Genomic DNA, 16,024 nt, shown 5'->3' with positions numbered 1-16,024 from the left:
TGGATTCCCAGTCTTGAATGCCCCTCCACGCTCCAAGATCATCGAGCCGCCTTTGTGACAGCCCTACTTAGATGTTTAACAGAATCTCAACCTCAGCGTGTCCACGAAGGACCTCTTGGTCTCCTCAAAACCTGCTCTTCCCTTAGTCTTTTAGGTATCATGTCTTTTTTTTTAAAATTTTATTGATACGATTTATTATGTAATTAGTTTTTGAATTTTTTTAACATTTTTTATTGATTTATAATCATTTTACAATGTTGTGTCAAATTCCAGTGTAGTGCACACTTTTTCAATTATACATGAACATATATATATTCATTGTCACATTTTTTTCTCTGTGAGCTACCATATAGGTATCATTTCTTAAGTCAGAATCCTAGAAGTTATCCTTGGTGCCTCCTTTTTCTCATCATACTCATCCAATTGCTTAGAAACTCTTTTTCACTCACATCCATCTTGGATGCACCCTTCTCTCTCCAGCTCTGTGGCAGCCTTTGTAATCAGGCCACCATCCCTTCTTGCCATGGATTATACCCTGACAGGTCTTTCTGCCAAAACTCATGCAACCCTCCACTGTTTCCTCCAAGGTGCAACAGAAAGATCCTGTAATGAAAATTGAACCCTTCGACACCTGCCTAATACTATTTAGAATAGAATTCACACCTCTCATCACCTTTGTCCTAAAAGGTCCCAAGTAGTCTGGCCGCTTCCTACCATTCCAGACTCATCTGGTACCACCCTTCCCTGGGTTTATCTGCCCTTATTTTCCCACACACTGTGCTCCTCTGGGCCTCAGGGCCTTTGCACGTGCTCTTCTCTCTGTCCAGAATGCTGTTTCTACCACACTTGGTATGAGTAAATCCAGTCTTCTCAGTGTCATTTCAGAGAGGCCTTGCCTCCCCTGACATCTGCAGCTGAAGTGGAATCCCTCCTGCTTCTCTTGACTGTGACTCTTGGTTTGTTTCTGTAATGCGCCTACTACAACTTACAACATGTTTCCATGTCTGTTTGCTTGGTGCCCGTCCCCCTTCCGAGAGTTGGCTAGTGCTCTTTCTTCAGCACCTAGGACAGCGCCTGGCACACAGCAGGGCACACTCAGTAGGTGCAGAAGGAATGCAGACGGTGTGATGCTGTCATTGAACGTTGACCTGGAGAACAAGGATCCTGTCACAAGTATACATGTACGAGGCTCACTTTGTTTGCGAGGATTTTCTTGCTGATACACTTCTTCCATAAGATATATTCATTTAGGTCCATTGAAGGAATGTCAAAAGAGAGAGAGAGAAAAAGAGAGCTTCAAAAAATACTTAAGATGACCAAAAGCCAGAGACCCCAAGCTGGACATTCCAAGTCCACTGGTAAAGGTCTGTTGTGTGGTTACACAGGTGCTCAGCCCTGCCTGATTACTTGCAGCTAAGTGACTGCACGTCCATGGCAGCGGGAACCTCTCCTAGCTGAGCGCCAGCAGCCAGGCCGTCTTGCTTCTAGGATACAACACTCATTTCTTCTGGACGCCTGTCCAGATCTGCAGTGGGGGCGGGGTCCACTGCAAGGAGAAATCCATTTGAATCCAAAACTCTGGTCAGATCTCTGAGACTGTATCTGTTGTTCAGAAAAAAAAAAATGCCGATGATGACAAAGAAAGCATGGTGCTGAGGACAGAGTGGGTCAATGTGTTGGCAGGTCTGGGGGCTCAGTCCCCCTGAGGAAGTCATTTTCCCTCTCTAGGCCAAAATTTCCTCATCTGGAAGCCATGGTTTCCAAACTTCCTTTTTCAAATAGTCACAGTTGTAAGAACTGAGGTATAACTTCCATCTCTACCTCCCCCATGGTGGCCCCTGAGTCACATCTGTGGAACTCAAGGGCTCCTGCCAGCCCTCTGTGCAGTCCGTCTGGTCTGCCTGGAGGTCCCTGGGGCTCCCTTCCCTGGCCACAGTCATGGGGTCCACGGGAGAAGCCTTCCCTTGCTCACTTAAGCCAACAGGAAGATTTTCTGTTCTTAGGAAAAATCAGTGATCATTTACTAATGACTCCTCAAAAATTATGGTGAGTATATATGGCATGTCATAAAAATGTATGATAAATCAACACTGATTATTAACTTGTCATATATTCTCACTTACAAAATACACTCAGTTTTCCCCCAAACTGTCTATTTTTTCCAGTGAGAATCACTGGGCAAAATTAAATGCCTTATTTTATCTGGTTGTCCAGTTGGAAACTCAAGAGTCATCCTTGATTGCATTTTCTCTCCTGCTGCGCCCAACGAAGACCCCAAATCTGATTGCGTCTCCCCGTCTCTACTGCAACACTCTCTTCCAAACCCCATCACTGCCTGGTGTGTGGAATGAGCTTCCCAGATGGTCTTCCTGTTTCTGCTCTCCATCCTGTATAACCCCATTTTTCATAGGCAGCCAGAGTGATCTTTGAAAATATAAATCAGACCATATGACTCCCTAATGTCTCTAGAATAAGATCCAAGCTCTGTGCAGGCTCTCCTCCTGTTTGCACCTTTGCACTCCATCTCCTATTGCTTTCAGCTTTACTCACTAACTCTCCAGCCACCCTGGCTTATTTCTGTCCCCAAACACTGTACGTCCATTCCCACCTCAGTCCTCCGGGGTTGTGTTCCCTGCAGTGTGACGTTTTTCCCCAGGTCTCCCCACGGCTCCTGCTCATTAATCAAGGCTCTGCTCCAGGACCACCTTCTCAAAGGAGCCTCCCTGACCACCTCATCTGAGCAGTCCCCATCCTGCCCGTTTACCATGAACCCCACCCACCTGTTGTGTCGTCTTAGTGCCTGTCAGTATCTGAAGGGGTCTCATCTACTCATTTGTTCAGAATTTATTGTCTGTTTCCTACACACCAGAATGTCACGTCTATGAGCAAAGGGAACTTAACTGCCGTCAGAGTCTAAACTTGTTCAATAAATAAAGGCCAGTAAATCAGGAGACGAGGTGTTGGGAGGAATAGCGAGGAATAGCGACTTTATTCGGAAAGCTAGCAGACTGAGAAGATAGGGGAGTAATGTCCTGGAGCACCATCTTCCCCAGTGATTCAGGCTCCTTTTATACTAAAAAGGGGAGCAGGCGTGGTTGGTTGTTGCAAACTCCTTAGTGTCGGAATCCTTTGTTCTTGCAGCTGTCCACGTGGGTCAGGTCATGATGTTCCTGTAAGCCCCCAACAAGGCAAATGTTATTCTCTGTTCTGCAACTTTTTATCTCTATGTGAGTGAAGTGTTACACCCTTAAAGGTCAGAGCCTCAGAACAGGCTCTCCTGTGTATTTCAGGCTCTAGGCAACAATCTTTTACAGAAGGTGCAGAACCAGCAGGAATGAGCCCAGGAAACAGAGCACAGGGTTGGAGCCAAAGGAACAGAGCTAACATGGAGTCAGAGTTGTCCTTCCCTATTACTCTGAGTTATTTCCAGCCTCTTGGGTTCCTGTTAATATATATCTACAATAAGTGTTTATGGAATAAAATATATATATAATATCTTATCACAACATTTAGAATATCGAAAATAAAGGATAAATCCCAAAAGTGCCCAGGAAAATGAAGCGGGTTATCTACGAAGAAGTAGGAATCAGAATGGCATCAGTCTCTTTATAAGCACTACTGGTGCTAGAAGAAAATGAAGTGATACTCAAAGCTCAGAGAGAAAATTATTTAGAGCTGAGAATTTGATACCCAGGCAAACTCCTAATTAAATATGAGAACAAAGTCAACAATTTTTGAACATGGAAAGACAGAAAATTTGCCTTTCATAAATACTCTCTGAAAGAATTAGGCACAGATTACCTTAGCAAAAAACAAACAAAAACAAAAAACCCAACAACCAAACAAGACCTTAGAAACAGCAATAGATAGTAAAGCTAAGTTAGCATCATAATAAATAAAATAAATCCCAGAATTAAATCTGTGCGGCAGGCCTAGCGTGCAGTTATTCCAAATTCAAAATAAGAAATCAGAAGAAGAAAACTCTCCAAAAGGAAATAATCTGAAACAAATTTCATGATTAATAAACAGGAAGATTCTACTTTAAGGGGAAAAACCATGAAACAACAAGAATAATGTATCATATTCGCTTTTCTGGCCCCTACTCTCAGCTGTTTCTCGCCTAGTTTTTAAATAATATTCTCCTTTTGAAAAGTAGAAAGTCAACTTTACTGAAGTGTAACTTATATACAATAAAGTGTACCAATTTCAAATATACAATGAGTTCTGACAAATGTCTGGCACATTATAATTATAACCAGTGTAACTACACTCAATCAAGATGCAGATTTCCACCTATATTGCACTTACATCACTCCGAAAAGTTCGCTGTGTCGTCCAGTCCCCCACCAGCCCACCCCAGACAACCACTGATGGGAGCCCATCACTGTGTCTGCTTTGCCTGCTCTAGAACTCCTGTGAATGGGACCCGACAGTAGGTACCTGACAGTGTCTGGATTCTCCACTCAGCGGGAGGTTTTCTAGAGTCACGCACGTCTGTGTCAGGTACCAGCAGTTTGTTCTTTTTATAATAGAGGAGTATTCCATTTCATTAATCTGACACAATTCTGTTTCTCCTTTGTCTTGCTGACCATCACTTGGGTAGTTTACAGTTTTTGAATGCTGTGAATAAAGCTGTTTGAGTCTGATGGAGGATACCAGTATTGATTTCTCTCCAGAAAATCTCAGATTGGAATCACTAGGTCATAGGTGCATGTTTACCTATATGGGAAAACTTCCAACTGTTTTCCAAAGTGGTTGCACCATTTTCACATTTTAACAGTACTGCATGAGAATTAGAGTTGTCCCTCGTTCTCAGCAACATTCAGTGCTGCCTGTCTTCAATTTTAGCCATTTCAGTGTGCGTGAAGTGGCACCTTCGGGGTCTTGAATCTGCATTTCCTTAATAACTACTGATATTGAGCACCTTCCTATGAGCTTTTGGCCACATTTTCTTTCGTCAGTTGTCTGTCATGCATAATTTCTATGATATTGCTTGTTTTTTAACTGAGTTGTAAGAGTTCTTCACATACTCTGGAAACAAGTCCTTTGTCAAATACAGTGTTACAAATGTTTTATCCTGGTCTGATTTTTAATTCTCTTAACAGTGTCTTTTGAAGTACACAGTTTTTAAGAAAGTCAAATTTATTGAATTTTTGTACTTAAGCTTTTTAATTGTTTTCTCTTTGCCCCATCTATTCCTCCCCCTCCCCTTTTCTGCCTTTTTTGAGCATTTCTTATTCTTCTACTTCACTTCATTTGTTGGTTTATTAGCTATAACTCTTTGTTTTGTTACTCTAGTGGTTTCCTAGGGCTGATTATACAAGCACACCTCTTTTTCTGCTTCATTTTTTGCACGTCACAGATAATACATTTTCTTTCTTCTTCTTCTTTTTTTTTTTTTTACAAATTGAAGGTTTGTGACAACCCTGTGTCAGCTGATAGTTAGCTTTCTTTTGAGCAATAAAGTATTTTTAAATTAAGATATGTACATTGCTTTTTTAGACATAGTGCTATTGTGCACTTAATAGACTATAGCGCATTATAAATATGACTTTTATATGCACTGGGAAACCAGCACGTTCATGTGCTTGCTTTATTGCGCTGTTCGCTTTATGGCGGTGGTCTGGAACTGAACCTGAAACATCTCCAAGGTCTGCCTGTAAGCATCAGTAATTTATAACAGCCTACTTTTAAGCAATATTATGCCACTTTGCATAAAGCATACGAACCTTATAATAACATACCTCTTTTTCTCCCCTGTAGGATTTTGTATTACTGTTGTCATACATTTTACTTTTACTCAGGCCATAAATTCCACACTGCATTGGTATTTTTTTAAAAAGTCAGTCATCTTCTTAAAAAGATTTATGTAATAAGAAAAAATCTTGTATATTTACACATGTAGTTACCATTTCCAAGACTCTTCCTTTCTTGGTGCGGATCAAATTTCTATCTGGTATCACTTTCTTATTGAGGATTTTTTTTTAAAAGAGTTGTCTTGCATGAGTCTGTTGGTAATAAATTGTTTCAGCTTTTGTACATACGAAACAATTTTTATTTTGCTGTTTTTGAAATATATTTTTGCTGGGTATAGAAATCTAAGGAGACCATTCTTTCAGTCAGTACTTTAAAGATGTTGCACCTCTGACTTCTCACTTGCATTGCTGTCACCCTTGTTTTTGTTCTTCTGTGTATAACGTCTCTTTTTCTTTCCAGTTGGTTTAAAGATTTTTCTCTTTATCACTATATTGAGCAATTTGATTATGATGTGCCATGGTGTAGTTTTCTTCATGTGTCTTGTGTTGAGATTCCTGGATCTCTGGGTTTATACAGTGTTTATCAATTGTGAAAAATGTCCCATTATCATTTTTTTCAAATATTTTCTGTCCCTACCACACTCTCTTCTCCTTCGTGTACTCCAGTTACACCTATATCAGGCCACCTGAAGTTGTCCCGTGGCTCACTGATCCTATGTTCTTTTTTTTAATTTTATTTTATTCTCTTTGCTGTCTGTGCTTTATTTTGGAGAGTTTCTATTATTTCTATGTCTTCAAGTGTGCTAATTTTTTCTTCTGCAAAATCAAATCTGCCAATAATTCCATCCATTGTATTTTTCATTTCGCACATTGAAACGTTCATTTCTTGAATCCCAGTTGGAGCATTTTCAATATCAATTATTAGCTACTTCGCTTCTTGAACATAAGGAATACAGCTATAGTAAGTGTTTAATATCCTTGTCAACTAACTCTAACATCCATGTCAGTTCTGGGTTGGTTTTGATTCATGGATTTTTCTCCCTATTATGGATCCTATTTTTCTGTCTCTTTGCATGCCAGGTAAATTCTTTTTTGGATACTAGACTTTGTAAATTTTACCTGTTGGGGTTGTGAGTATTTTTATATTCCCATAAATACTCTTGAGTTTTGTTCAGGAATGCAGTTCAGAACTTTTCAGGTCTTGCTTTTAATATTTTTACATGGGACTAGAGCAGGATATATGTGGAGTGAATTACTTCCCCACTACTGAAGCAAGACCCTTCTGAATACTTGAACCAGTGTCCTGTGAATTATGTAGATTTCCAGTCTGGCCGGTGGTGATCAGCACTGTTCCTGGCCCTGTTGAACACCATGTACTGTTCTAATTCATGCATTCTCAGTGGGGGTATCTCCCCCCAAAGAGGCAAAATTTACTTTTTAGAGAATAATTTTTACTGTTTATATATAAAGGAGACACATGCATAAATTTCTATATACATATATAAACATACAGACAGTACATAACTAGTTGTACAGATATACTTTAATATCTGTGGTATGAAAGGCTCATGGGGGAGAGTGAATTTGAAAGTAAATGTCTAAAATGCTCATTAGGGAGTTGATCATCTTTAGAAGGTCGAGAAATGCTATTCTGCTGATTTGGAGCGGTTCTTTCCTCTGCCACAGGGAGTTTCCTCACATGTGTGGCCCAATGCTGTGCTGAATTGTGGCAGGGGACCCCTGCAGGTCTGCTCATCCTCTGGGCAGTTCTCTCCTGTCTGGTACCCTGTCCTGCGAACCCCAGCCACCTTGGCCTTCCAGATCTCTCAGCCCTTTTCCTCGGTTCAGGGCGTCTCCCAGGCTCTGCTTGGCACCCCCCTCCTCACGCCAGGTCCTGGAAATGCTCTCAAGGTAATCAGCTGGGGCCAACCCAGGGCTCACCCCATTTGTTTCTGCTCTCTGCGGAATCACTGTCTTCTTTCTCTGCCTGATGCCCAGTGTCTTGAAAACCATTGTTTCGTGTTTACTTTCTAGTTTTGGGTTGTTTTACACAAGAAAACCAATCTGCTCTCATAACTCTATCTGGTCTAAAAGTGAAACTTAACTATATTGACCTTCAATGGTACAGGTCTGGGGACCTGGGATCAAAAATGTCTCCTTCCAGGAAGGTTTAGTCACACTATTTCCCTAACAAGTGAATTCGTATGGAATTATACTATTATGAAGCCTGGTTACTAGTTTTTAATTTTAGAACCAGCTTTAGACAAAGCATGGAAAGTTTACCATTGCAGGACAGAATATTAATGCTCCCCAGAGACCTGGTCAAGGCAGCACAGTGATAGGGGGGCTGGGGTTGTAAGTGCCCGTGTCGTGGATGGAAACCACAGGCAACACGAACATCGCAACCTAACGTGTGTAGGATCAAAGTGTTATAGCCAACGACTGGTGTATCAAGAAATAGCTTTAGATTTATTACTAGAGCTATAGAGGTAAACCCACAGAACTAAAATTAAAGTATTCCCAGCAGGGCTTGGGGAGGGAAGGCAGGCGAAGAGAAGAAACAGTGCAATGAGCTGTGTTTGTCATCTTCTCTAGTGTGGAGCTACAGATGCAAAGGAACACACATGCTCTCTAGAGCTGCACTTTCCAGTATGGTAGCCACTAGCCAAAGGGGGCAACTGAGTTACTGAAACGTGGCTAGTGTGACTGAGGGACAGAAGTTTTTATTTTATTAAATATTTTATTAATTAAAATGTAAACAAACATATAGCCACATGTGGCCAGTGGCTGTTGCATATTAGATTGCATATTGTAGATGTTTCTGTCATCATAGAAAGTTCTGTTGGACAGCACTGGTCTAGAGTTTGGGAGACAATTATCAGAAGAATCAAAACCAGCAATGATTAAGCACGGTATGTTGTTGGTATTGAGGCTAAGGGGTTTGGGAGAAAGGTTTTACTTTTCATATGATACCTTTTTTATGCTTTGAGTATTTACCTTTAACATATTTTGTTACATGTCCAGAATTCTCACCCTGTCATCCTGATGGCCACAATAGTCCACTCCCAAAGAATTTTTGTGATTTTTGGCTTAGACTAAAAAATATTTTTAGAGGGAAATATTTGTTCTTTTGAATTCTAGCAGTCATATGTGAAACGTGTTGCTAAGCTGATAACAACTATTTCCTCCCTCACATCTGTGGCTTTGATAAAACACAGACTTACTCTAGTTCATAAAATTGACTTGGCATTTATCGCCTTCTGGGCCACAGAGCTTAACTTCCTAAAAACTCAATTCTTTGATTTCTGTGATCCTTAAAAAAAAAAGCGATACCTTTTCTCGAGAGTAGAAGTTAGAACTTCTCAGAGGATGGGGGCACCTTTGTTGGTGGCATGAACATTCCACGTAAAGAGGGCCTGGCCCAGCCATTCCCCAGGGAACAGGACGGGCGGTGTGAGGGGCTATTGCATCTACATTCTTCAGCATTTGACCCTTTTGGTAAAAATAAGCATGTAATTATTTTGTAACCAAGTAAAACCCAGAAAAACTGGATTAAATGTAAGAAAACAGAATGTTTGGCAGTAACCATTGAGGAAAACAGACCAACGTCCCTGACAAGGCCTGCAAGCCTTTCTCATTGGGCCCCGGTGCCCCCAGCTCCTCATTCCTCACCCCATCCCTTTCATTCTCCGTGCTCCGAGCATGTCCTTTTAGGTCTTCAAGCACGCCTCGCTCCCTCCCACCACTGGCTTCTGCGTCACACTGTTTCTCAGCCTAAATTGTGTGAAAGGCTTGACCCTGACCATTTGTGCTTTCAGGTTTCAGCTCAAAAATACACTGTCTCAGGAAACCTCCTATGGCTGCTTGTATTTCCAAAGGTGGTCTTAACCGTACCTCCTATCCCGGATCCTCTTCTGCAACGCCACCTTGCCACTCCCCTATCAAGAGGAGGAGTGATTTCTCCACCCCCTTAAACCTGGGCCAACTTTGCCACTTTCTTGAAGAATAGGATGCAGAATTGACCTTCTGGGACTCCCAGGGATAAACCCCAGAAGCTTCAAGAAGACTTGGAGCTTCCAGATGGGTCTTATAGAACATTCATTCTTGGCACAATCCCTTTGGAACCAAGCGTCCTGCTTTAAGAAGTCCCAGCCGCATGGAGAGACCACGGGCAGATGCGCTGGTCAACAGCCCCTGGCCAGGGGCCAAGTGAGCAAGCCATCTTTCAGGTCCAGCCCAGCCAGATGAGCACAGCCCAGCTGACGTCAGCAGCCACATGACGGATCCTGCAAGGACCACTGAGAGCCCAACAAGCTCAAAGACCCACGAGGGATAATGGAGAACCACTGGAAGTTTAGGGGGTTGTGTTACAGAGCAGTAAATACCCACCTTCCGAGGAGGGTGAGCCCCCGTCACACATGGCTGCAGCTTTCAAGAAGAACTAATGGTAATAACACAAGTCCACTGCGAGCCAGGCACTGGTCCCAGTGGCCTTACAGGCACCATCTTAATCAGTCTTCCCAAGAACCCTGTGAGAGAAGAAGAAGCATTAAAAAAATCCCTCTTAAGTTATGCTCCCCTCCGTACTCAGCTAGGTGAGTGTCCTCTTTACAGCACTCTCGTGGGTTTGTAACTCTGCCTGTATCTTCATAATTATTTGGATTCATGTCTCCCCTTTCCAACCAACCCGAGATGCATGGGGGTTGGGACCACATCTGTTTTTGTTCATGGTGAATCTCGTGTCTAAAATGTGCTTAGTAAAAAGAGAGTGAGCAAATCTCAGCTGCTTCTAGGGAGTTCACATTCAGCAGAGGAATAAAACGCCAATTGCCTCATCATTCTTGACAACTTGGTACCCACCTTGTAGTTTAGAGGTGAAATATGCATTGGAATTCAGAAGAGTAGAGATAATAGTGCTTAGGAACATAGGTGTTTGAGCAGGCAGATCTGGGGTCAAATCCTGATTTAAGCACTCTGTGACCTTGGCTAATGTCATCGTGTCTTCCCCAGTGATGAAGGAAAGGGAGAAATCACATATGCAAAGTGCCCTGCACCCAGTCCTTGGCACACAGCCCCGACGAAGAGTCCTGCTGCCAAATATAACAGCTAGAAATTCCTTCCAACTCATGGCCAAGGTTAGGGCTGCTCACATTAGCTCTGACATGAGCAACCCCTGGAAATGGTAGAGATGTGTCCAGCTGGACAGTCTCACTCGCTGGGTAGGTAAAGTCAGCAATGCTATGACTGCCCAAAAACTTATCTTTATGATTTTTTTACTGCTTCTTGAAAGATTCAACAAATTCGAAGTATTGAACTCAGTGAGGCCACCTGATGAAGGCTGCAAGCTGGCAGCCCTCCCCATTCAGTGCCCAACAGCCCGCATTCCATGCAGGTGGATGGCATCCTCCCTGGAATGCAGGACACACAGCCTGAGAAGAGCTCTACCCCAGCCTGGACTCCTGGACCACATGTGCCCGCAGATGGAGGCGGCCAGCATCTGGGGTCTAGAGGCTGTCTTTCCCACTGCTCAGAGGCTGTAGCTGCTAAAAGCAGAAAACAGACCAACACCTACAATGGCTTAAGTAGCTGAGAAGATCGATTTCACAAGCAGGTGCAAGAGGAGGCAGAGCACCCTGAGTGTCAGAGATGCCTGGGGATTTACTCCGTGGACAGGACAGCGACAGGACTGCTGGGAGCCTGGCCCGGGGCTCAGTTTACGTGTTGCCCATGTGACTTTTCACTTCTCACTGAACTGACCAGGTGGTTGCCACATTCTCTGTGTGTTTCTGCCCAAATCTTCATTTTCCTTTACCCTTGGCAGAGCTTTACCAATTTTCTATTTTTTTCTGAAGTATAGTTGATATACAATGTTGTGTTAATTTCTGCTGTACAATGTGGTGATTCAGTTACACCTACATATGTATTCTTTTTCATTATTGGTTATTACAAGATATTGAATATAGTTCCCCGCGCTGTACAGTAGGACCTTGTTGTTTATCTATTTTATATATAGTAGTGTGTATCTGCTGATTCCAAATGCTAATTTATCCTTCCCCACCTCTGTGCCCCTCCATAACCATAAGTTTTGTTTCCTATGTCTGTGAGCCTCTTTATGGTTTATAAATAAGTTCATCTGTGTCCTTTTTTGGAAGATTCCATGTATAAGTGATATATGATATTTGTCTTTGTCTAACTTTCTTCACTTAGCATGATAGTATCTAGGTCCATCCATGCTGCTGCAAATGGCACTGTTTCACTCTTTTATTCCAGTATATGTGTGTGTGTGCATGTGTGTGTATGTCTATACACACACCAACTTCTTTATCCAGTCATCTGTTGATGGACATTTAGGTTGCTTCCATGTCTTGGCTATATTAAATAGTACTGCTGTGAACACTGGGGTGCAGGTTTCTTTTCGAATTAGTTTCCTCCAGACATATGCCCAGGGGTGGGACTGCTGGATCATAGGGTAACTCTATTTTTTTTTTTAAGGAACTTCCATACTGTTTTCCACAGTGGCTGCACCAAACTTCATTCCAACCAAAAGTGTAGGAGGATTCCCTTTTCTCCACACCCTCTCCAGCATTTATCCTTTACGGACTTTTTAATGATGGCCATTCTGACCCATGTGAGGTGATACCTCATTGTGGTTTTGATTTGCATTTCTCTGATAATTAGTGATACTGAGCATCTTTTCCTGTGCCTCTTGGCCATCTGCATGCCTTCACTGGAGAAATGTTTGTTTAGGTCTTCTGCTCATTTTTATATTGGGTTGTTTGTTTTTTGTTGTTGACTTGTATGAGCTATTTGTATATTCTGGAAGTTAAGCCCTTGTCAGTCGTATCATTTGCAAATATTTTCTCCCAGTCTCTAGGTTGTCTTTTCATTTTGTTTATAGTTTACTCTGCTTACAAAAGCTTATACATTTAATTAGGTCCCATCTGTTTATTTTGGTTTTTACTTCTATTGCCTTGGTACACTGATCTAGGAGACCATTGTATGCCTTATATCAGAGAATGTTTTGCCTATGTTTTCTTCCAGGAGATTTATGGTGTCCTGACTTATGTTTAAGTCTTTGAGCCATTTTGAGTTTATTTTTGTGTATGGTATGAGGGAGTGTTCTAACTTCACTGGTTTCCATGCAGCAGCCCAGTTTTCCCAACATCATTTGCTGAAGAGACTGTCTTTACTGCATTGTATATTCTTGCCTCTTTTATTGAAGAGTAATTGACCATAGGTGTGTAGTTTCATTTCTGGGCTCTATTCTGTTCCATTGATCGATATGTCTGTTTTTGTACCAGTACCATGCTGTTTTGATTTCTGTAGCTCTGTAGTACTGTCTGAAGTCTGGGAGGGTTATTCCTCCAGCCATATTCTTTTTCTTCAGTATTGCTTTGGCAATGTCTTTGTGATTCCATATAAATTTTAGGATTATTTGTTCTAGTTCTGTGAAAAATGTGCTGGGTAATTCGACAGGGATTGCATTAAATCTGTAGAGTGCTTTGGGTGGTGTGGCCATTTTAACAATATTAATTCTTCCAATCCAAGAGCATGAGATATCTTACCATTTATTTAAGTCATTTTTAATTTCCTTAATTAATGTTTTGTAGTTCTCCATGTATACGGTTTTCACTTCCTTGGTCAGATTTATTGCTAAGTATTTTTATTGTTTTGGATGCAATTTTAAAAGGGTTTGTTTCTTTACTTTCTTTTCTGATATTTCCTTATCAGTTAGTGTAAAGAAGTGCAACAGATTTTCTGTATATTAATCCTGTATCCTGCTACCTTGCCAAATTCTTTTATCAGCTATAGGAGTTTTTGTGTGGAGTGTTCGGGGTTTTCTATTTATGTAATCTTCATATAGTGACAGTTTTACCTCTTCCCTTCCAATTTGGATCCCTTTTATTTATTTTTTCTCATCTGACTGCTATAGATAAGAATTTCAATATGATGTTGAATAGAAGAGGTAAGCACTAGTGGGTATCCTTGTCATGTTCCAGATTTTAGCAGAAGGCTTTCAACTTTTCACCATTGAGTATTATGTTGACTATGGTTTGTCAGAAATAGCTTTTATTATGTTGAGATGTGTTCCCTCTATACCCATTTTGATAAGAGTTTTTATCATGAGTGGATGTTAAATTTTATCAAATGCTTTTTCTGGACCTATTGAGATGATCATGTGGTTTTTGTTCTTTTTTTTGTGGATGTGGCATATCACATTGATTGATCTATGTATGTTGAGCCATCCTTGTGTCCCTGGGATAAATCCACCTAAATTGTACTGTATGATCTTTTTTATATGTCGTTGGATTTGGTTTGCTGATATTTGTTCAGAATTTTTACATCTATATTTATCAAAGATATTGGCCTATAATTTTTTTTTTTAGTAGTGTCTTTGTCTGGTTTTGGTATCAGAGTGAATGGTGACTTCATAGAATGAGTTTGGGAGTATTCCCTCCTCTTTAATCTTCTGAAAAACTTTGAGAAAAATCTGTGTAAGTTCCTTTTTGTATTTTTGGTAGAATTCCCCATTGAAGGGACCTGGTCCCAGACTTTTGTTCATAGGGTAGTTTTTTTGTTTTTGCTTTTTGTTTTTACAGATTCCTTTTCACTTCTAATGATAGATCTGTTCAAATTATGTATTTCTTCTGGGTATCAGTTTTTGTAGGCTGTATGTCTCTAGAGCCTGGTCCATTCTTCTAGGTTGTCCGGTTTGTTGGCATACAATTATTCATAGTTTTCTTCTGTGGTTTTTTGTATTTCTGTGCTATTGGGTAATTTCTCCTCTTTCATTCTTACTTTGTTTGTGTGTTCTCTCTTTTTATCCTGGTGAACCTGGCCAGGGGTTTGTCCATTTTATTCACTCTCTAAAAAAAACAAGCTCTGGGTTTTATTGATTTTTTTTCTACCTTTTTTTAATGTTTATTTTGTTTATTTCCTCTCTGATCTTTATTATTTCTTTCCTTCTGCTGACTTTAGTTTTTGTTTGTTATTCTTTTTCTAATTCTTTTAGGTGGTACGTAACGTTGTTTATCTGAGACCTGTATCACTAGGGACTCCCCTCTTAGGACTGCTTTTGCTGCATCCCATAGATTTTTGTGTGGTTGTGCTTTCACTGTCATTTGTCTCAAGGTATTTTTAAATTTCCTCTTGATTTCATCATTAACCCATTGGTTTTCTTTTAGTAGCATGTTGTTTAGTCTCCATACACTGATTTTTTTTTCTTATTTGTCTCTCTGTGGTTGATTTGTAGTTTCATGCCATTGTGGTCAGAAAAGATGCTTGAAATAATTTCTATCTTAAATTTGAGGCTTATTTTATGTCTGAGTATGGGGTCTACCGTACAGAATATTCCATGTGCACTTGGAAAGAATATATTCTGAAGAATGTGACAATATATATATGTTCATGTATGACTGAAAAGTTGTGCTCTACACTGGAAATTGACAGAACATTGTAAACTGACATAACTCAATAAAATAAAATTAAAAGATATATATATATATTCTGATTTTTTTTTTAGATATAACATCCTGCAAAGATCAAATAAGTCCAACTGTTCTATCCTGTCATTTAGGACCTGTGTTGCCTTACTGATTTTCTGTCTGCAAGACCTGTCCACTGATGTTAGTGGGGTGTTAAAGTCTCCTACTATTACTATATTCCCATCGGTTTCTCACTTTATGTCTCTTAGTATTGGTTTTGTGTACTTAGGTGCCCCTATACTGGGTGCATATATGTTAATGAGTGTAATATCCTCTTCTTGTATTGCTCCTTTGATCATTATATAGTGTCCTTCTTTGTCTTTCTTTATGGCCTTTGTTTAAAGTCTCTTTTGTCTGATATGAGTATTGCTACCCCTGCTTTCTTGTCATTTCCATTTGCATGAAATACCTTTTTCCATCCTCTCACTTTCAACCTATATGTGTCCTTCACCTTAACGTGGGTCTCTTTTAGGAAGCATATTGTAGGCTCTTGTTTTATTATCTAATCTGTGACTCTCTTGATTGGAGCATTTAGTCCATTGACTTTTAAGATAATTATTGATAGATATGTATTGATTGCCATTTTCAACCTTGTTTTCTAGTTGATTTTATATTTATTCTGTTTCTTTTTCTTTTTCCTTTAGTGGTTTCATGATTTTCTTTTGTTATGCTTGACTTCTCTTCTTTTTGGTTTTTGTGACTGTATTGTATGTTTTTGATTTGTAGTTACCCTGTTTTTCAAGTGTGTTAACCCCTTACTGTATCTCCTTGCTTTGGACTGGG

The sequence above is a fragment of the Vicugna pacos genome, chromosome 1, assembly GCF_048564905.1.
Source record: "Vicugna pacos chromosome 1, VicPac4, whole genome shotgun sequence".
NCBI classification, from domain to species: Eukaryota; Metazoa; Chordata; class Mammalia; order Artiodactyla; family Camelidae; genus Vicugna; species Vicugna pacos.
This window is presented reverse-complemented; position numbering follows the sequence as displayed.